General features: G+C 46.8%; 1 protein-coding gene across 3 annotated transcripts in view; it reads right to left on the bottom strand.

Annotated features, from left to right (window-relative positions):
- RPAP2 (RNA polymerase II associated protein 2) overlaps window positions 1–21,601 on the bottom strand; it is a 1,184,138-nt gene that overhangs the window by 785,204 nt on the left and 377,333 nt on the right. The gene's annotated exons all lie outside the window — the stretch shown is intronic.

Below are 21,601 nucleotides of genomic sequence, written 5' to 3'. Positions count from 1 at the left end.
ACATTTGCGCTCGAAATCCGACACAGCAGCATTTGAATTTTAAGGGGTGACATTTTCTGAACACCGGTGAGCTCACAGGGCAGCCTCTTCAACGGGGTTTCAGAAACAAACAGGGGCTGTAGAGGTCAATGCAGTATATGGGGATGTTGCTACTGAAACACGCCATTGCATCAGGTGTCTGCAAACTGTGGTGCTCCAGATGTTCGAGACTAAACTCCCATTCACAATTGCCTATGCTAGCTAGGGCTAATGGGAGTTATGAAGAGTAATCAAGACATGGACCCCATGGTCTCTGTGTCTAGAGAGACACAGACCTACCTCATTGATGATCTCCAATAAGGCAGAAACATGTACCTGGGGTCTGGGGGGTTGCTGTTGGTACTCTTGCCTAGCATTTTGGTTCTGTATGGTCCTTGTGGGCAGGACCAGAGTGATATAAAAATGTATATTTCTCTTTTGGTAAGGCACAGTCAGCTAACATGTGATGGTAGCCCAAGCCCGGCTCCAGGAATTTTCATCTGGGTGGGCCAGGGTGGCCCACATTCCATTGAGTGTGGGTCTAGGAGTATCCTAAACAAAGTGCTGGTGTTGATCTAGATTTCCCAGATTCATGATCCAGCAAAACATTTCTTCCCAGATCTGCAAAAATACATTTGCACCCCTCTATAAAAAAAACTGTACACAGCAAAAGGAAGCAAGGAAAATAGTGTTGCAACATCAATCTGCCTATCTTCCCATCTGCGCTCCCCTTTCTGTTTTATCTGATCCTCCTTCACCTTTCACCGTCCAGTCACCTTCCTTCAGCTGCCCTAACCACCGTTCCCATTTACCTCCCATCCCACCTATTCACACCAGCACCCAGCACGCCTTTCCTGGACTGGCTTGGGAGATTTGAGGGTGATGCCTCCTCCTCCTCCTCCTCCGAGAGTGCTAAGCAATGAGGCACCCAGACTTTGTACTATTGCAGATGGTGTCTGCCCAACAATACCTTCCTGAGTACTGTGGATACTCCCAGCAGGCCCCGGTGGAGATGCTTGTGGTCCTTCCATCTTGTTGTGAAAGATATACCCCCAACCCAGAATACTGAAGCAAGGAATAGATTTTGTTTCCTACAAAATTACATTTTTTTTTAAACTTCTTTAAATTTCAAAAACAGAACATACCATGTGCAATCAATACAGGTAGTCTTGTTGATCTTAACATCTTAATATTTCGAGCACAGCAACCTATCCTCCAATACCATACACATGTATAAAATCCTTCCTTCGCCCATCCATTCCACAACCCCCCCTCCTTTCCAACTGAACCCCTACAGTATTCCCATTCTGTGGTTCATGTCCAAAATTACATTTTAAGCACAAAATGTTATTTTTTGTTGCATTTTTGCAGGACATTTTAATTGAGTTGAGAGTGCAAGGGAGTGCTAGGGCTGTAAGGGCTGAATCAGTGCTGGTTGAGGGGTTTGCGGTCTCCTGGTATCGCTCCTGGTGGGGCGTGCCCCTGTACATCATTGTCTGGTATATACTGGTTATAATATGCAATTGTCCATGATGACCTTTGTTTGATGTGATTTGCTATTGAATGACACAATTGTGTTCAATAAATGTGGCCCAGATATTTTCAAAGGTAGGTGTGTGTGTGTGTCCTAATCCCTGTGCTGCCTACCTAATAAAACATAAGAGAAACTTTTTGGAATAGCTTAATATGCAAACTGAATCACTTCTAATGGCACCACATTTTAACAGGTAAGGCATAGTGAAATTAAAAAATATTCCCAGGATCACACACTTTGGTTAAGTAATAAAGCCATAATTTGAGCCTAGCCTGAGATTTAGATACTTGACCACACATCTTCCGAGCTCACGTTGATACAAATATGTGTTGAAATTTGGCTTTCAATACCTAAAATAATACTAAATTGTATACAGATTACTTTAAAAATGCACAGGTCACATGATACACCAACCTGACAATGCATTCATCATTGTAGAAACATGCTGATGAAAACATTAATGGGGGAATTTTGTTTTGAATCTTGAATTGCACAGATCGGAATTCTTCTGTTTACACTTTTTTGCAAAAGGGGCCATTCATTAATTTTAATTGTTTTCATTGCCTTGCTCTTTACAACTACGTGTCTGGAAAAGTGTAAATCACTTCCACAATTAACGATTGTGGGAGCCATCCACAATGGATTCCTTTGCACTCTGCCCACTTTTTCCAGGTGTAAAAGTCAGGCAGGTCCCATAGGAATCTATTGGTTTTCCGCCAACGTAAAAAAAAATACATGCTGGTGGAATACCAATCGGATTGGCAGGGGGTCCTTGTTAAGTCTGATCTGTTCTCCAACTTCACCTGTCAAATCATACAAATCCCTGCAGCTCATAAAAAGTGGAGCTACATGCATTTAGCGCCACTTCTTCCACTCCACTTGACCTGGAAAATGATCCCCTATGACTGTAGCTTTATTTTCCCCATCCTGAATGGAAGCCTACAAGCTCCAGCATAGCAATTGATGATCATTTACAAACAATCTCATACAGACACAAAGTGAAATGAAATGCATGACAAGGTTGTTTTGCACAGCTTTTTCTGTATCCCCTTACTTACTAATCACCCAACAATCACACTTAAATAGCTTCTTAAAACCCCATATATATATATATATTTTTTTAAGTGCCACAACACTGGGCACTGCCTTTTTACCTTTTCTCATCTCTAATCACTTCCTGTTGTAAATAATCTGCCTCTGAGACACGTTAAAAAGATAAGATCTCACTGGTAGGGCCTGATCAGTCGTGCTGTTTGTATTTGAGGGGAGAGAGTAGAGCAGGGGAGTGGGGAGCGGCATTGGCATTTGTCCCTTGTCCAAATATTAAATCCACTTCTGATTGCACTCTACAGAAAATATTTAAATACTGCTTTTTAGTTATAAAAGATGTACACCTTTTATACTTTGCCTGCAACATTGTAGAAAACGTTCTTCTTTGTTGTTATTTTATGGGTGTCGTGTTTCATTTCCTGCACATACTTTCCAAACAAATCCCACAACACACATTACATATACTGTTTGCATGCAAACTCTGTAAATGTACTAAAACAGAATGAGGTTATCAAGTCAGTAAATCAGTTTGAATCATGAAACGTTCTGTCAGAGTAGACTAGACTAGGCTTCCAAACAAAGGTACATTATATTTAGGTCGGAGCCGCACTGGTAAGTATGCATGAGAAGATCTGAAACCGGTCAATACTTGCCAACCTAGCCTTATCATGGTCAGGTAGGGCCTTGTTTGATCAGCTCAGTGAGGTGCAGCTTGATTCCCTAGGCATAGCAAGCAAGACACCCACATCTGGACATATACACATTCAATTAGGGAGGCAAACTCAAGGCAACATCCATTGGCCTAGCCAACAGATTGGGCTTTTGATTAGGCATGGATAGGCATTTGCTACCACCTGGTCATAAGATGAGAACAGCTGGAAAATGGTGCCAGTAACTGGACATATGATGGAATTGTCTGGCAAATGTCTGATAATACCTATACACAAGCCAAAACTGCTGACTTTGTGATTGCTTGTTTAAGACAGGACTTCAGTGCAAGTCACAGAGGCATTGACAAATATATTGCTTATACAATCAACTGGCTGAAGACACATATTAAGAGAATTGTACTACACCCGGAGCTCATTTGCAGAGTCAATTATGTAGTTAAACACTCAAAAGAATGCTTAGATATAACAAGGCAGGCCCTATACAGCAACATGTTTGGTGTTACTTTGTGATAGAGCTTGTTCAAAGAGTTCTAGAAAGGTTAGGTTTTGGTGGTGTGGCATTGACATAGCCATGGCTAGTCGGAAGGTGGGTAAATGACCAGACACACCCATAGGATGTGTGTTTCTCCTCACATTTTATTGCCATCCTATCTGTGCTCCACATCATGTGTTCCGGTTGTACCTAAAAGATAAAACGTCTCTGAATCTATTAGAACCACCGTCATTGCTCTGGCCAGCCTTCCATACCATTGTTTGCATATCAGTCTTGGCCCCGTCACTAATGCCATAAGCCCTTCCCAAACTGCTAGACCACAGGGCCTAAACATTCATATGGTTGCTTGTGTTCCATTCATATGGTTGCTTGTGTTCCAGTGCAGATGGAGCACGGCCTAGCAACTGAGATTGAACTGCACCAAAAGGCATTTGCTAATGGCTTGTCCCCTTCTCTAATCACACAGACATACTACATAATTATGGCGTGGAATGTTGTGCAGAGCAACGGTAGTGGTAATGTTTAATTCAAAGTCTTGCATTTATCACTTTTTGATTTTACTACACTCTCCCCTTCAGAATTACATTTTTGTTACTAACAACCTTATCTTTTCACTTATACTCAAGTAGTTAATGCAGCAGAATATATATTTTGAATGTAATTTATAAGGGCCCCCAGTCAGTTGACACACCTTCTGCAGAAATCTGTGTTCAAGCAACTTTACCTGTCAATTATTGTTTGATATAGTTAACCATTTTATTAAGCATGACCATTTTATTAAGCATGATGTGAAAAACCACTATATTCCCACAAAAAATAAACATACTTTAAATTACAGAAACCAACATTGTGATTTTAGGTTTGAGAAAATAGTTGTAGGCAGCCTGCTTGAATAAGTGTGCTACCTCACTTAGAGGTGTGAATGGTCCTCCATCTCCCTGGTCATTTGTACTTTTATGGCTGTGGGGCATAAATCATTGTCTAGGGCAAGAAAACAAATCATGGCCAGGCCTCCTGAAATTCAGCCTCACAGAATGGCGTCTCTGAGGTGGCTGCTGAATGTATAGAGTGACAACCACCCCCCACTCCCTCGGTTACCAGTGGTGTATAACACCACTGACATGGCCTTATTTCTAGGGGGGCCAGAGGCTGACTCTGGGGGGGCCTGGCCCCCTTGTCCTCCCTGCTGGAGCCGAGCCTGTGGTAGTCCCTCCCGAGTGGCCACCTTCACAGGATATTTAAACAGTGTTTATCAGGACTCCCACATTTGTAGCTACTAATGGGAGCAGTAGTCCAGTACATCTGGAGAGATAAAGGTTGCAGACTTCTGCACTACAACTGAAATTGCTGCAATCTTCAGGCATCAAAAACATGCATGTTTTTCAAAAAGGACACCACATTATGCCAATTTTTACAGTTGCACTGCTGCGCAGTTGGAGTTTTTTTTATATTTAGCAATTTGTTCCTGCTGGTATTTTCCTTTTAATCAAGAAAATCCAAAGGGACTCTCAACCCATCACATTAGAGATAGTAACATCATTATTGTCCAGGTTGCACGTGATGGTTGAGATTTCACCTTGGAAAATCTGCAGAGACCCAAAGAACCCCCTACCTTGCATTTATTCCACCATTCCGAAAAGTGTAGCCACATTCCCATCACTCCGATTCCTATTCCTATGAGTGGAGCTAAATCATTTATCTTGATCCCACATCCTTTATCTGTTGATGATATGCTCAGTAGATATCTTTATCAAGACCATACCTACCGAAAGGGCAATGCTTGACACCGATCAAACTCAATACACATCCCTGCTTGAAATGAAACAAGAACCCGATTATCTTTAGATTTCCCCGTACCCATCAGCAAAGAAAAGACACACCCTGGTCTGAGACAATGAGGTGGGGGGAACCAGACAGACTACCACCTGATCAATGCCCCAACCCCCATGTCCAAACACATACCAGAGATTGACGAAATTCCCAGCAAGGTGCCATCAACATTTTCTTCATCACAGAAACATTGTAATCATATGACTACAAGGTGATAACACAAAACTCTCCCAAACAATTTCAAACTCATCCAAGTAAATGCAAAAAGCAAAAAAGCAGGAGGGATCCCTTTTTTGTTGTTGCCCTGTATAATAATGGGTCATGGTGAACATAAATCATTGGAGAAGAAGAGATTGCAGACATTGATACAAAATAAATTAATAGAATAAAATAGAGACTGTACGATGGCACAGAAGAAGGAAGGGAAGGGAAAATAAAGTTTAATATGATTGTGAGATGTGGAAAGGACTACAGGAGCCACTCTTTGGACTACTCTGTTTATTCACAGTTTCTCAGCACAGGGGTAGACTATCCTTCCCCATAATTCACAAATATAGTTCTTTCTTGGTTTGGGTCTGCTTCCTTTAGCTCTCCCTGGATTCCAAGGAGACTCTTTTGTCTCGGTAGGATGAGGTAGGTAATGATGGTCCTGGTTCTTGGCTTCAAATTTCTCTTAATATGCCCAGGTATACCCTTCAGACATCTCCTCTAGTCTGTCTCAGTCCTGCAAGCAGAGGGATATCATTAACATTCACCCTGTTGTAATTCCCAAGGTTCTTTGAATCCCACTCCCTGGATCCGGATTGGCCACCAGCCTTCTCCCTCCTTCTGTGACCACACCTTCTTTCGCTGCACTCCAATCTCTTTTTCTCCCTGCAGATTTGTGTGTGGTGAGATGAGCCCTGCCTCTCCTCATCCGCCATGTTCAGCCTTCCCAGCACGTCCCTCTGGCATGCTCACGGCCCTTCATCCTGCACCGGGGCCCCTGTGTTGCCGCCACGGGCTGATGCTGCTAGCTGTGCAGAGGGAAGTGGAGCCTCGCAACGCACATCATGTCCGCCTCAGGACCAGGAACCCTTCCATCTCGGAGAGCAGGCGTCGGAACCCGCCAGCAGGTCTGCACAGCATCCTCTTCACCTCTCTGCCGGTAAGTGCCTTTTTCGGCTGAGCGGGCTGTTCCGGCAGCTTGAGCCATATCGCCACAAGGATTAAGGGGGATCTTAAAAAGAAAATGTATAATGTAATTTGTAATTAGGTATTTATAACGCGCTTAATACCCAGAGGTTTCTAAGCGCAGACCCGGGGATCGAAACTGTGTTGCTTCATGTCGTCTTACTTCCAAAGCGAGCGCGTTGCCCCTGTGCTATCCTCCCGGCCCAAATGGAGGAAAATGAGCAGAGGTGAAATTAAATGAGAAAAAGAACAGAGAAAAGGTATCAGAGAAATGAATATAGGTCAAAGGAGATTTCTTATCAAAGATATGATATCATATGGCATTTGTAACGCGCCTATACACAGGTGTTTCAAGGCGCGACGAGGCAGGGAGGGGGGAACAAGGGGAAGACAGACAACAATCCTACTAGGCCAGGTATCATTCAGACCGCGCAAGTGCAGGGGTAGGTGAAGGGAAAAGTGCAAGGGGAAGGGGAGGGGGGAAGTGCAGTACAAGTAAGTAGAATAAAAAAATATATATATATATAAAATAAATAAATAAATAGGGCCAGCTGGTGGTAAGTGCAGACAAGTGCTGGGAAGGGGGGGCTGTAGGGATACAGAGACAGTCCCGCAGTGCAGGGGTTGCCAGGGAGGCAGTGCAAATGGAGAGTGGCTGGGCCCCGGACCGAGGTTGGTGAGAGTCGGCCAGTTGCAGATTCAGTGCAATTTCAATGAAGAATTTAGCAGGGGAGAGGGACAGAGAAAGCAGAAGCAAAGAGGAAGGTTTTGAGGTGCTTCCGGAACCGGAGATGGTTCTCCTCAAATTTCAGGAAGGCAGGAAGGATGTTCCAGAGGGAGGCCCCTGCCGCGGAGAGAGATCTACCCCCAGCTCGTTGCTTTGAGAAGCGGCTGACCCTGAGGGAGTTGGAGACGGATGAGCGAAGAGCTCGGGAAGGAAGATATTTAGGAAGAGAGAGTTGAAGGTATTTAGGCCCCAGGCCCCAGAAGGCCTTGTGGACAATGCAGAGGGTTTTGAACTTAATCCTCGCAGCCATTTGGAGCCAATATAGAGATTTCAGTACTGGAGAGATACGGTCCCTGGGCTTGAGGCCAAGGACAAGTCTCGCAGTTCTGTTCTGGATGAGTTGCAGAGGGCGCAGAGTGGAGGCAGGCAGATTAAGATAGAGGCTGTTACAGTAGTCCAGCTTTGAGAGAACCAGGGCTCGGGAGACAGTGAGCTTCTGGGGGAAGAAGAGGAAGGGAAGAATACCTCTGAGGAGGTGCAGCTGGTAGTGTGACTTCTTAGAGACGAGAGATATGTGAGGAGAGAAGGAGAGTGTGGAGTCGAAGATGACCCCGAGGTTTTTTGCCTTGCAGGTAGGAGCAGGAAGAGGGCCAAGAGAGGCCGGCCAGAGAGCTGCAGGGAAGGAGGGAGTGGGTGTGCCGATGAGTAGAATCTCAGTCTTAGTGGCATTAAGGCAGAGGTCATTGGCGGCACACCATTCCTGGATAGCAGACAGACAGTCAGAGATGAGGGAAGGAGAGGAGGAGGCCGAGGGTAGCCTGAAAATGAGCTGGGTATCGTCCGCATAGCACTGAAAGTTGGGGCAGAGGGCGACGATGCAGTGGGCAAGGAGTGCCAGATACTGGTTGAAAAGCCAGGGAGAGAGATTAGATCCCTGGGGAACACCACAGGTGTATAAGAAGACGTCAGAGAGGAAGGACCCAAGTTGGACCTGGGAGGGTCGATTGGAAAGGAAAGAAGTCAGCCACGCCAGAGCCTGACCAGTGATACCCAGGTTCTCACGGAGACGGTTGAGCAGGATGGCATGGTTGACAGTGTCAAAGGCAGACGAGAGATCGAGCAGAATGAGAACACAAGGGGTGTTGGAGTCGAGGTTCAAGAGCAGGTCCTCACGGATGTTCAGGAGAGCAGTTTCCGTGCTTCTGGCCGCTCTGAAGCCAGATTGATGGTCATGAAGACTACCAACAGATTCAGCATGGAGGTTAAGCTGGAAGATGGCCAGTTTCTCCAGGAGCTTGCCCAGGAAGGGAGTGATGGAGATTGGGCGATAGTTAGCCGGGCAGGAGGGCTCGGAAGAGGGTTTCTTAAGAAGAGGGTGCACAAGGGAGTGCTTGAGGGGGGATGGGAAGACTCCAGAGGCGAAGGGGTGGTTGCAAAAGTCAGCCAGGGCAGGAGCCAGGGAGTCGATGTGGTCCTTGATAGTTTTGGAGGAACATGGGTGAACCTGTTTAGACGAGACTTTCATAGATCGGACTTGTCTGGAAACCTCGTCAGCAGAAAAAAGGGGAAAGGCAGAGAAGGAGGGTTGAGGGGTGGCTGCAGAAGGGCCAGAGGAAGAGCCGGGAAAAGAGGGAGGGAGGTGATAGGAGGAGAGTGAGGACAGGATGTCCTGAGTTTTAGAGATGAAGTGAGAGGCCAATGCCATGCAGAGGGCCTGGGAGGGGACAGGAGAGGTAGAGACTGCAGCAGGGTTGGCAAGCTCCTTGCAGATTTAAAAGAGTTCAGCCGAGTTGTTAGATGCCGCAGAGATGCGGGCTTGAATAAGGGCTCTCTTCTTGGTGAGAACGGAGAGACGGTATTGCCTTTGGAGCAGGCGGCAGGCCAGTTTGTCAGAGGATGAACATGAAGCACGCCATTTCCTCTCTGCCACCCTGCACTTGCGTTTTAGGGGGAAGAGATCCGAGTCATACCAGGAGTTACATTTGGCTTTGGGCTTCAGGCGGATTCTCATGAGAGGGGCAAGGATATCAAGAGTATCAGATATAACAGAGTGGAGCATGGAGAGGGCTGTGTCAGGGTGGGAGTCAGCCAAAAGCGGGGGGGGGGGGGAGAAGGTGGCAGCGAAAGCCTCAACTGGCGCGCGCTTCATGGGTCGGATGGCCGAGAAGGTGGGTGGCGATGATGAGGGTGGCTTTGCCTGAGGGGTAGGGAGGGTGAGGTGGGAGGATAGGAGAAAGCGATCACTCCAGGGGAGAGGGGTGGAGAGAGGGACGGAGAGGGGAAGGTCACAAGAGATCAGAGCATCAAGAGTGTGCCCTGCAGAATGAGTAGGTCCAAGCGGGAGAATAGAGGGTGAGAGAGAGTCGCAGAGGTCACGAAAGAGTCCAGTGGGGGGACAGGAGGCATCCAAGTGGATGTTGAAGTCACCAAGAAAGAGGAGTTGAGTGGTAGCGGACAGGAGTGAGGAGGAGAGGTCAGCCCACTCAGAGAGGAAGGAGGAAATTTGACCAGGTGGCCGATAGATAGTAGCCATGGTAAGGGAATGGCTAGGAGAGAGAGAGAGTCGGCAGACAAGACATTCAAAAGAGGAGTAGGTCTGTGTAGGAGTGACAGTGGCAGGAATCCACTCAGGGAAGATAAGGGCAACACCCCCCCTGCACGGTTAGGCCTGGGCACGGAGAGGATCATGTAACCGTCAGGTAGGAGTGTGTCAAAGCTAGTGACAGAGCTGGCTGTGAACCATGTCTCAGTGAGACCGAGGACGTCAAGGTCCAGTTCCTCAAGAAGGCGACAGATATCAGAGGAATGCTTGATGGCAGAGCGAGAGTTAAGAGTGGCAATGTGGAGACGGTTGCCATCCTTGAAGGACTTCCGGGAAGGGGTACAGATCAGAGGTACGCCCTGCGGAGGTGTAGAAGAAGGAGGTGAAGAAGGAGCACGAGAGGGGGCAGGGAGGGTAGAGGCAAGGTAGACGAGGACAGAGGAGGGGGGACAGCAGGAGAGGAAAGGAAGTTGATAAGGCGTGGGAAGCGTCGGTCAAAGAGGTGAAGGTTGGCCTGAGGGCCTTGGACCAAGGCGGTCCCATTAGCGTAGACATTAATGATGGCCTTAGAGGAGTGGAAGGAGGCCAAGAGGACATCCCAACGGGTGCCACCATTAATGGGAGAAGATGAAAGAGATAAAGGAACAGGAATGACAGCAAAAGTAAAATAGATGGCAGGGTGAATTTAAGGGGAATAAAATGTATGATGGAGAGAGGAAGTAATAATAAGTTAGAAAGGTTTAGAATTAAGAGAATATTTTTAAAAGTAGAAAGGGGAATGAATAGAAGTAGGGCGTTATGGGAGATCTTTGCAAACACAATTTGTCCTCATTTTCATTTACTATTATTGATACAATTCAAAGAGCTGTTATGAAACATGGCTTTCTGGGAAGCAAGAACAGTGAAAATTCAAAGACTGCATTCTGTGTGAACCACAGGACCAAGCCCATGGAGTGGTGGGCCCTTCAAACAGAAAAGAGAGAAGGAGGATGTGCATGTCTGGTGGTATAGGTTGCAGCATTTTTGCAGGATGGAGAGGGGTCGTCATTCCATGTTCACTGCGAGACCCAGTTTGAATGCTGATGGAGCAGACTATGGACACAGAGAGGAAGAAACTGATGCAGTGGAGGCTGCACATTGGGATTGGGAGAGGAGTAGAAAAGCTGGTAAAGGATTTGGGTCAGAGATAAGACACCACGAGTCGATGTGCGGTGGGACACAGAAGAACATGGAGGCAAGAGGTATCTAAATCGATACCACAAAGCAAGTAGGAGTGCAAAAGCACACATTTAGGAGTAGGAGACCTGAGAGGAGGCACACAAACCATAAGGGACAATGACCAAAACAGTGTTCCAGGCCCTGAGCAATAGATGTTGAAACTGTGGGAATTAAATGTGGCACCCCGGGCAAGGACTTCAAAGTAATATTAGAAACACACATTGAGATAATGAGAATTGATGCATATTGGGACATCAGTCCAAAATCAGCCAAGCCACCATACTTGAACATATAAAGCATCTTGAGATCAAACAGACTTCCCCGACTGTGAAGGACGGTTGACTGTGACAGGGTCACTAACCTGGCCCTGTTTTCTCAGCCTGGGAAGCTAAAGACGGCTCTGCCCCCAATGGAGATGTAGGCATTTGAGAGGGCCCCATTCCTGTACCCTTCTCAAGTGCATGTCTTGGAGGGAACCGCCTATGAAACAAAGCTGTCAGTGCCTACTACACCAACGACAATGCATGCAAGTGTGGATGCCATTTGGAACATTTTAACTGGCCCCCTGAGGGACATGTGACTGACCAGAGGTTCGTTTTCCAATAAAGTTTTCAGTGGACGCCGTCTACCATCTGAGGGTCCAGCCTATAAATTAAGCTCCCTGGGCTGCATCAAAGCCACCTGGGACACTGCGACTGGCTCCCAGAGGAACATGCAACACACTGCCTCCCTTAGTCTACCCTGGACGTCCAGACAGGATGTCTGCAGCCAAGGGCCAAAAGCAGCAAAGGGCAGCTCTCTGTGTGAGCTTGCAAGGGCTGAAAAAGGCCTAGAGCCAGAACCCTTGCCAAGCCAGGACTTCACCAAGCTCACCCTTTACCAGACCACTGCGTCCACACATAGGGATCCTTCCACCCATTGACTACCAATTCACCACAGAGCTTCTGTTGCCTCACAGGACTAAGGTCCATTGTTATTTCGGGTCTGTTAATTGTCATGTGGCTACCCTACTGCCACATTCTAGCCCATCGCAGAGCAGACACCAACCTGCTTCTCCTCAGCCAGCCATCCACCCCTTTCATTTCCTCTTACCCACCTACCGCCGTCTCTCTCTCTCTCTTGGGCTGCACCCTTTTGGGCTGCACCCTTTCTTCATTGTCTTCACTTGCCTATTTCTTCCACCCTCAATCATGCATTTGGATTTTGCTCCATTCCTCATTCTACTCACTCTTCTCCCCCCCTTCTCTCATCGCCTTCACCCTCAAGTTGGTTTAACTTCTACATCAGCCTCCGGCATTCCCATCTTCCTCCTTCCCCCTTGCACCCGCACCCATCAATTAAGACGCTCACGTGCTTTCAGGATCCGCACATCCTCATCTATCCCCTTGCCTACTGTACAAGACCTGCTCCTTTCCCCCACTGTATGTGACTCTTTCACATGGCCTATGGAATGCACAATCTCTCTGCAACAAGTCTACCTACGTCACTGACCGCTTAAACTCTTATCACTCTCAACTTTCACTTCTTGCTATCACAGAAACCTGGATCTCCCCTCACAACTCTGCTATACCAGCAGCTTTGCATACTGACTCTGCTAACTTCTCCCACTCTCCCAGACCTGTTGAGAAGAGCAGCGGTGTGGGGTTCCTTATCAAGAAGGCCTTCAACAATGCCCCTCTACCACCCTCTGACATCAACACTTTCTCTTTTGAATATGCCATTATTCAACTCCTCCCTCCAACTCCTCTCACTGTTCTGCCCCTCTATCACCTCCCTGGTTATCTCAACTCATTTTCCCTGATCTAACCTTCTCCTCAAGTCAGTTCCTACTGACATCCCCAGTGTCATGCTGGGGGACTTCAATCTTCACCTGCCCCATGCAGCCAGCTGTTTTGAACTTACGTCCCACTTATCTAACCACTCCCCTCTACTCACTCCACAACCAGCCTACCCACTCTGCTGGAACCCTCTTGACCAGGTCTTTCTCTCTAATTCACTCTCCTCCTCTGACTGATTCCATTGACCCCTCTCCCTCTGACCACTCCATTGTACACTTTAACATCTTGGTCCTTCTACTGCTCGTCTCCTCTCTTCAATGGCTAAGACAGAATTCAGGCAGGACTCTCTTGCCACATAACTTGATGATGTGAGGACCTATCACCTGTCCCTTTCCCGTATTCTCGCCTCTTCGATGGCCTGTGCTTTCTCTGACTTTCACTATGCACTTATGATTCTATTTGACCAACTCTATCCTGCTTGCACATTCACACCTTCATGTCCTTAGTCTTGAAATATCTCTGGAATGATGTGCCTCAAAACAAACATGGCCCTTGAACTATAATGCTGGCGCTAATTACAGACACTCCCTACTCTTAGCCTACAAAGATTCCCTTTTGTCCTAACCTCTGCACTGGACCCTGGCAAATCCTCCTACTTCACAAACCTAATCTTCCTTCACAACCACCCCCGCAAAGTTTCATCTACCCTCCAATCTTTGTTCATAACTCCCAAGCCAATATCCATTAACTCCTGCCCTTCTGCTAATGACTTTGCTCACTACTTACCCTCTAAAATCTCTAAAATGTGTGAAACTCTCACAGCCCTCCTCTCCTCCTCCCCAACCCTCCTGTCTACCACCTCCCCCCTTACCTCTTCTACACTCAACTACTTCTGCCATACCTTTCCTTTTGAATTAGCACCCATCCTTCATAGTGCCAACCCATCTTGCTCTCCTGTTGACCCTTTTGATCACCAAATGGTCAAAGACTTAGTATCGGTCACTTGTCCTACGCTCTCTGAGCCTTTTAATTTCTCTCTGCTGGACTCTTCCCTGCCTCCATCAAATCTGCAACTTACACCTATTGAAGAAAACGTCTGCTGACCCAAATGTCCCAGCAAACCATCGCCCTGTTTCTCTCCTTTTCCATTACTGAAAAGTGCTTGAATGGGTAGTCTTTGACCGGATCAAGTACTTTGTGGATAATGGCCTTGGTGATCCTGCTTCAATCTGGCTTCCATAGTAAACACTCCACCGAGACTATGCCCATGCATGTGTCCAACTTTCTCTCTAATGATCACCACTCAGAACACTCTTCTATATACTCCTCCACACCAGCCATCTCGAGAACAGATAAAGTCTGTCACTGCAATGTGTCACTGGCTGGGTCCCCGCTGCCTCATGCTGAACTCTGAAAAAAATGGAAGTCATCTTTCTCCCAGATTCCAATTCATCCTTTACCCTCCCCTCTCCTATCCCATCTCCTTCCCACCTGACATTATAGCTCCCTCACCCAAGGCTCACAAGCTCGGGCCCTCTTTGATAGCAACATACAACTGCAACAATTCATTACTACCACTGCCTCTCTTTGGCACTCAGAGTACCTCCTCAACTTTCTAAAAACTCATCCTTTTCTTACTAACCACTCTACAAATACTCTAATCTCCCCTCAGCTCAAGCCGGCTCCTTGACCTTCCCCTCTACGCCTTCCTCCCTGTACACAAATTGCACAACTTTGCTACCGGCACGCTCTACAACCTATCCAAATCCTCCCCCACTTCTACCTACTGGCAACATGCTGGTTGGCTCTCCATGCACAACCTCTCTCTTTTCAAGTGCCTTCCCCTAGTCTACAAACCCATAAATGATCTAGCTCCTCAGTACCTGTCTGATTGTATCTCAATTTACTCACCATCTCGTTCCGTCTCATCCTCCTCTGCACACACCTTCCTTGTCCCATATGCTCCCTGTGCCTCATCTTGCTTCCGCTCTTTCTCCCTACTCACCCTACTGTAACCCACTGCACATAACAATCGAAGTCAGCCCATCTGTGGATCTCTTTAAAGCTCAGCTTAAACCTCACTTGCTTGCTAAAGAGGGAGGTCACCCTGCCCTCTCCCCCATCCTCGCTACCAGACTCCATCACTGCCACCAGTGATGCTTAATAAGATAAGTTTGTATATTTAATCAGTACTCCTCTTTAGTTTGAAGCACTTGTTCCCTTAGGTAAATGTTACTTCTACTGTAAATCGCCTGTTTTCTTATACACATTTTATTTGCTTTGTTTTGTCCCTGGTAAATGTCCTAATTATTTACACCCTCATGAACTGGATCACTAGTTGTTCTCACCTTTATGCTATTGTAAAGGCACCCTTCATGGGAATGCTTCTGCTATCTGTAAATGTATAATCGTGAGTAATTTCTGATCGAAACTACCATCCCTGTTCTTCAAATAAATACAAATACAAATAAATACATATACAAATTTACATGTGCAGAACCAACTTGCATCAACCCATAAATCCTGGATAAAGTGCCCAGCCAAGTTTTTTCTCTCATTTCCAGGCTCACTCATATCGAACCTCGGCAAACAGTTTTGAGCCCGAGAGGGATGGTGGTTAATTTAGAACTACCATGTTGAGCCACACTTGAAAAGACTCAGCTCAAGTGTTCTATTTATCCTTTGTGAGATTCTTCCACATCTATCATAGGTTTTATTGATGTATATGATGACCCATTCTTGAATGTTGTAATTGTTTGCAATTTTCTGATATCTTCCCTACCCCCACCTCCCGCCCCCTTTCCTTTCGTTTTTCATTTCTTGTTTTGTCATTAGTGGTAACCTCAGATGTATGTTTTATGATGTTTTTTGGTACAACGGAAATTGCAGGTTGTACTGCCTTTGAATTAACGCTCAAATTCTTTTTGCATTTATATCTAGACTAGTTCATGTGTTTTTATATGTCCCTGTATATCCTGTTTTGTAATATTATTGTTGATTTACTTTGATCACCATATTGAATAATTCAACACTCCAACTCATGAGTCAGTTTGATTGTTTTTGCCAATAGGCTTGAATGCGTTTGGTTCTAATTTAACAGATGAATATCTATATTCCAGAGGTTGACTTTGAGTGGTTATCCTAACTCACTTAACCCAGTCCCTCATTTCTGGCACAGCAACAGCCCTCTTTTTTCTGTTTATATCACTGGAAAAGCGGTAGCAATACAGGGAGACCAACCGCAGGACAGTAACCCATCAGCGCCAACTGTGGCAGTGGCATAACCAATCAATTGAGAGAACACCAATAAAGGATGACCTGGAGAGCCAACATGGTGTTCTCAGGCACTGCACAACACTCCCTACCCTCGGCATGCACAACCAATGCATCGAGGGAATGCTAGCAAAGGAGGAAACAGTCTATGCAGTTTCCACAGGTGCCAAGCAACGCTCCCCAGCCTCTGCACCCTAAGCCACTACTCAGCCATAATCGACTTAGACAACCAGGGACTTTTAATGGAGCAGGAAGCACTCCACAGGACTGCACTTACCTTGGAAATGACCGCACCATGGGCACCTAATACAAACACAGACACTTTTCAACACGGGCCACCATCATTGCAATATGGTGGCCCTGCGTGGAGAAAAGTGGAGGGGCTTAAACCACTTTTTGTAATGTCCTGCGATTGTAACAGCTCTGGGGTGGGAAAGGCAGGCCAGATTGGCCAGGGACAGTAAAGTTATCAGATGGTGATGTGATGAATCCTACAGATCCCTCACTGTACCGCTGCCCACAGTCTCCTCCCAGATGGCCAAGGAAAGGCAGACGCTTCCTGATCCTGCCCTTGGGGGTGGTGTACTGCGAGAGGATCACCTGGGAGGAGACAGGGCCCAGGGTGGTAAAATGATCCCGTCGGATGAGGCACGGTATTCTCCTTTGAAAGGAAGTAACCTTTCTTTTATACCAAAACATATAATGGTCTATTGCCATTGTAAGGTATCTGAACCCCATGTTAAATTTAGAGATGTGGGTGCAACTTCTTTAACCACTTTTAGTAAGGAGGAACCGGTTATGTCATGTATGGATACAATGGTACAGAGAAAGTAAATCTATAAATTGATATTGATAGTTTATTTGTATAGTGCCTATACACACACGTGTTTCAAAGCGCTTCAAGGCAAGGAAGGGAGCAAGGGAAAATACAATGACATTCTTACAAGGCCTTGAGACATTAAGTATGTGAAATTAACTATTGTACTAGGCCTGACGACATTTCAGATAGTGCAAGAGCTTTGACAATGATAAGGAGGGGAGGGAGAGAGGGGGAGGTAGGAGATGAGACAGACAACGACCATCATACTAGGCCTGACAACGTTTCTGGTAGTGCAGGGGAATGACAAAAGGTGAGGGGGGAGAACAAACGAGCAACTATCATACTAGGCCCAACAACATTTCTGGTAGTGCTGGAGATTGACAAAAGGTGGGGGAGAGGGAGAGGTACTAGGTCTGACGACAATTCTGATAGAATATAGTGAGGGGAGGGGGATAGGAGAGAGGGAAAAGACAGGGAGAGGAAGAGAAGACTGAGAAGCAGTGAGTGTGGTGAAAGAGAGGAAGAAGCAAAGCCGGCGAAATACAGTGTTATAGAGCACATAAGCAAGTGGAGAGAGCACATCAAGTTGCAGAGGTCAGTACTGAACACATAATGTTGCAAGAGATCAGCAAGTGCAAGCCAGGATTCAAGTCGTAGATGGGCACAACATGACTCATGGTCACCATGCGTACATGATGCTTAAGGAAGTCCAACATGAGAACGACGAGATACGAGATGGGTGAACCAACATGAGTCACATCAGTCCAAAAGTCAAAACAAAGCATCAGCAACAAGGTGGTGATGGTGTCACCACAATGTGTCAATACAAACTCCCACAATGGGCAGGGAGGGATTGTTGGCACGGGGGGGGTAGCAGGAGAGGGCTGCCTTGGGGGAGAGGGGAACAGCAAGATGAAGGATTTAAGCATGCAGGCATCACATGTATACAACGGGGGGGCAGCAACATACAAGAGGCAGGCAGTGTTACAAACTTGCACAACTTGCCACAGAGCACCTGTCCTTACCCCAGCACCAGAAAAGTTGACGTTGGCGTTGCCTGATGATGGTGGGATGGCCTGTGGGGACAGAGGGAGTAAACACAGGTTGGTACATGCTTAGCTGCTGTCGGAGCAGGGGTTCAAGCCCTGGGTCCTCCTGGTCCAAACAGGAATTGCCCTTTTCTTTATCTGCCCTTCGCTTTGGATGCCCAGGCGAGAGACGCCCTTGATCTAAGAGTCAACAGCAGGAAGGAAGAGGCATGGCTAAGAAGGTGGGTGGTGCTTGAGCCAGGTGGCCTACAACCACTTGTACCTGCTCCCCATCATAAATGGTGGCATAAAGGAACTGCCGTTTCTTTCTGTGTTAAAACCTGATGAAACATTTTAAAAAAGATATACAAAAATAGTTCTAAAGTTAAAAGTAGTAAATTAACAGTTGGAACTAATTTTGTTACCAGTGACTTCAAGTCAAGAGTACTGGGACGAAGAAGAGGGCTAAAGAGCAATACAGGCCTGACGGTCAGGCAAATAACAGCTCACACCTGAGGTAGGCTGGGAGACTTAAAAACGCTCCCTCAGGTGCAGGCCAGTGGTCATGGCTGGAGGAGTAGTAGCAGATATAGCAGCAGCAGAAGCAGATGTGGCAAGAGGAAGTGGCAGAAGAAAGCACCTTGCTGGCAGAAACCACAGAAGTGGGAGGAACATAGGGACGCCAGAATTTGCCATGACCTAATTCCAGTTATTAATCCTGAGTTGGTCCTGTTCCCCCAAAGCCTGGATTGCAGAGGTTGAGCAGCGGGAAGCGTAAGGTTCGGACACTTTCCCCCTTGTGAACCTGATTGCCGAACGTTTGCAGCGAGAAGCATGCAGCAGAGCGTGCCTGGAGGCGGGGGTGCTCCAGGGGGCCATGGTGAGCCAAACTCTGTGCCTGTGAGGTGGGACCAAAGGCAGCATGAAGTAAGAAGTGTTCCTGTCGAGAAAACCATTGTAGTAGACAGATATCCTTAAGTTCTGGAAGCTTCTCAAGACCCTCCTTTTCTCTTCCTACTACCCCCATCCCCTGCTAACTTTCCCCCTCTGCCTCTTGACTGGCTGCCTGGTTCGTTCAGATTCTCATAGGGCACCAGGTCCTCCCTACCCAGTCTACTCCTGCCCTTGTTCTCCTCTGACCCACCTCCCAACCTGCACTTGCCCTTCTGGGCTCCCACCCTTCACTAGCCTGGCTGGGACTGCACTCCCTGAACCCTCCTATCCCGGTTCCCCGCACTTAGCATGTGGACCTTCTGCCGCTGCACTCCCTTCTCCCTGGGCTCTGTCCACTGGCTTCCCCTGACTCTCGCGTAACCCTCCGGAACTCTCCCCCCTCCACTCTGCACTTCTTTTAACGCACTTGCACGATCCAAATGTCACAAGGCCTAGAAGGGCTATTTTTATTTGGTCATCCCTGACCCCCCCCCCCCCGTCTTGTTGCACCTTGAACACATTGTGTATTAGGTGCATTATGAATACCCAATAAATAAATAAAATAAAGTATCCAACTGAGCTCAAATTGTTTTCCCTTGGAATACTACAGGGACCCAAACACTATTCCTTTCTCCAGTACAAAAACATCACATCTGGTTGATTTTCTGCCCTTTTCTTATTTTCATTTTTCTTCCCTTTCAGGAGAGGTTTCCTGGGCTCCTTTTGCCATCTCCTAGGATCTTACTAGATTGGACACAGAGGATACTCACACAAGATGGATCAGCCCTCGTTTCCTTACCTTGCCCACCCTGAATGGGATGCTTTGACGATGGTGTGGTGGGGAGATCACTTCTATTTGAGGGGCAACACCTCGTCAAATGCCCATACTCCCCACAAGAGAAACATACTTTCTGATTCAACGGAGGAGATGGGGGGTAGAATAGATAGTATATTTTCCTCAGATACATCCTGTTTTGGGGGTTGATAACCGATAGAAAACTCAAAGAACTTCATTCTCGTATGTCAAGGAAGTTGCTGACCTTGATAGGTTATCTTCCTTGCGCGATTTGGCGAGTGAATTGTTAAGTGTGAGGCAGTTTGGGAGTTGTTCTGCCGGTAGTGTGGAGTTCTGTTTGGCCGAATCGTGTTTCACTCATTGGCCTGGGAACTTGCAGCTCAGCTCCTCGAGCCTGGTCATTGCCACACATCCCCTTCAAAAGCTCCGGGACAGCGCAAATGTGACCAATTTGGCAAGTGATTTGCTAAGTGTGAGGCAGTTTGGGAGTTCGGGAGCCGACAGTCGGTGAGGCGCTTCCCCTTCACTCCTTGTGTCCTTTGCTGTTTGGCCCGCCTCCTCTAACACTTGCATTGGGGCTTTTCTTTCTGCCTCGCAAACAAATGCTCTGCTTTGCATTGATGGCGGCATCGGTGCATAGCAAAGCACGGACAGCGGAGCAGACATATTTGGCAACACAGAAAAATCCTGCAATTTCCACTATGACAGAGGAAGCATTTGACTTGTCTGTGGAAGTGACTGTTTGTCCATCTATTTCAAGTTTGTTGCCTGTCCGATTCTGGGGTTTTAAGTGAGGCTGCACTGGGAACTATAGGAGCAGTTATTTCTCCAACAAGTACATTGCTGACATATGCCCAGGTTCTTCACTCTGAGACATTGATAGAGGGTGCCATGTGGTCCTCGTATACTTCACCTCAACTGGACACAATTAGTGTGTTGGGAAAAGACATTTCTTCAGGGGGCCATCCAGAGGAGCCCACTTGTTTACCTACATCTCCATCCTTGGAGGACTCAGTCATTGTAGCCGAGTCCTTTTAACGGTCTAATCCTTCAAGGAAACCTGTTGGGTCAGCAGGGGGGCCTCGAATGATGCTCCCCCTTCTTCTTATGTAGCGCAGGAAGGTTGTGCCTCATATTTTCCAGTGTTGCAGTCTGATACGTGTTGTACTCCTCTGTGTTTGACTGTCCAAAATGTACAGTTGTCACCTACATCTGACTTTTTGGGTTCAGCCTCCATTTCAGCATTCCATTTGGTCCTCGAGTCCCTGTTAAGACTTTACAATAATATTAAGGATACTGTCTGGGAGAATGCTGTTAAACTTGCGAATGCCAATGAGTTATTGCAGAACCTCTTTGGTGGGAGAGAGCAGGGGGCTTTTCCTCAACCCGTTTCTGTGACCATCATGTCAATTTGGAGATTAATGGTATACCGATAGGGGCGGGTCGGGAGGAAATTGAAAGTGCATGGGGGGTTGCGTTGCGTTGAATACTCCTATGTCCATTACACCTAATTCTCCATCTGCCTTGATTGCCTGCGTCACATGTTTAAGTGCCTCTCCACTTATGTTTGAATCTCCACAAGCTCAGATAAGAATTGAGGAAATCATGGAGACTGGGGTGGAGCTTAATCGCTCATTTCCCAGGACCCAGATGCCCCCAAGAGATTTTAAGAGGAATCTTAGCCTACTAAACTTAGAGTTCAATCTTGGAATGTCTG

Source organism: Ambystoma mexicanum, chromosome 1q, assembly GCF_040938575.1.
Source record: "Ambystoma mexicanum isolate Mex_15411 chromosome 1q, UKY_AmexF1_1, whole genome shotgun sequence".
Classification (NCBI taxonomy): domain Eukaryota; kingdom Metazoa; phylum Chordata; class Amphibia; order Caudata; family Ambystomatidae; genus Ambystoma; species Ambystoma mexicanum.
The sequence above is the reverse complement of the archived record's forward strand: the minus strand, read 5'-3'. Positions and strand labels throughout refer to the sequence as shown.